Here is a 1,341-nt window from a genome sequence, read left to right on the forward strand (position 1 = left end):
TCATGTCTTGTTTGCCACTTTTATCAACTTCACTGAAGACACATTTGGCATATTCATCCGTCTGCATATGACTCAGAAATGGGAGAGATAACAGAAACATTAGGTGACAGAACTGGGATCCTAAAAGATCTACACATGCTAGAAATTTTACAGGTTGAAAAAATAACTATAAAGTGTAAGAAAATCAAAATGATTCCATTTCCTATTCTATACCAATCACCAAAATTGTATATGTCACATTTCTTTGTCTCTGAGTTAAGTGCAGAAATCAATAACTTCAGAGGTTCTGTCTTCCTATTCTATCTTTTTGTCAAGGAGACTTGTTACGTCTGTTCCATGAGCTGTCATTGCAAGGATGCAAGTGACACAACTAACCAGCTTTCCCTAGTGACAAGGAAGAAAACTCATCCCTTCCATCAAGAGAAGCCAGATAACTTAATCTTATGTCCTGCTTATATATTGTTTTATTTTTATCCACTTCCCCTAATCTATAAGAAGTCTTGTAAAACCCATCTTGAGGTCTTTTGGCTTGCTGAGGAGCTAAAGACCTCTTCTGTTGGTAACTGCTAGCCTTACCAATAAATTGAATGTGCTCAGACCTTTCTTGCCTCAGTTTACCTTAATTTCAATAGCTACAAGTGCAACCTGAGAGAGACCTGCCTAGAAACAGACTTATTAAATACACACACACACACACACACACACACACCCTGGGAGATTTAGTGTACTGCAAGCATAGTCCATCCAAGTGAGTCATAGGTCTGTTGTGACAGCCAAAAATGCTGATTGGATTTTGTAAAAAGCTATATCGAAAGATAGAACACAGAGCAAAGGAGGTTAGGGTTCCTCTGATTTCTGTGCTGACTCAATCATTTAAAAGATCTTTTCAACATGGACCCTTCCTATCTTTCCAGTCTTCTTATTATATCTCTTCATGTGCTCTATGGTCTAGTCATTCAGGCCCAGTTGCTATCCAGCAACCACAGTGCTTGATGTCACATTTCCTTGCCTTTCCACAGGCTGCCCCTAAAGCCTGCAATGAAGTTCCTATTTACTTCGCCAGGTTTCCCACCACAGTGAATGTGTATATGTCTAAAAATACCGCAAAGAACACTGGTTGCAACTCATCTAGACAGGAGAAAGCCACAAAACTGAATCTGGTGTTGTGGGTATGGTTTTCCCTCATCACTGGCTCAGAACTTGATGTCTGCAGAGACAACCAAGAGTTACTTGACAGGTAGATAAATGCAATCATATATGCATATTCATGCACATGCACACATACACACATACACACAACACACACACACACATACCCACACAGCTACTTCCTGCAGCTAT

This window comes from Vombatus ursinus, unplaced genomic scaffold (genome assembly GCF_900497805.2).
Source record: "Vombatus ursinus unplaced genomic scaffold, bare-nosed wombat genome assembly UNPS02012709.1, whole genome shotgun sequence".
Classification (NCBI taxonomy): domain Eukaryota; kingdom Metazoa; phylum Chordata; class Mammalia; order Diprotodontia; family Vombatidae; genus Vombatus; species Vombatus ursinus.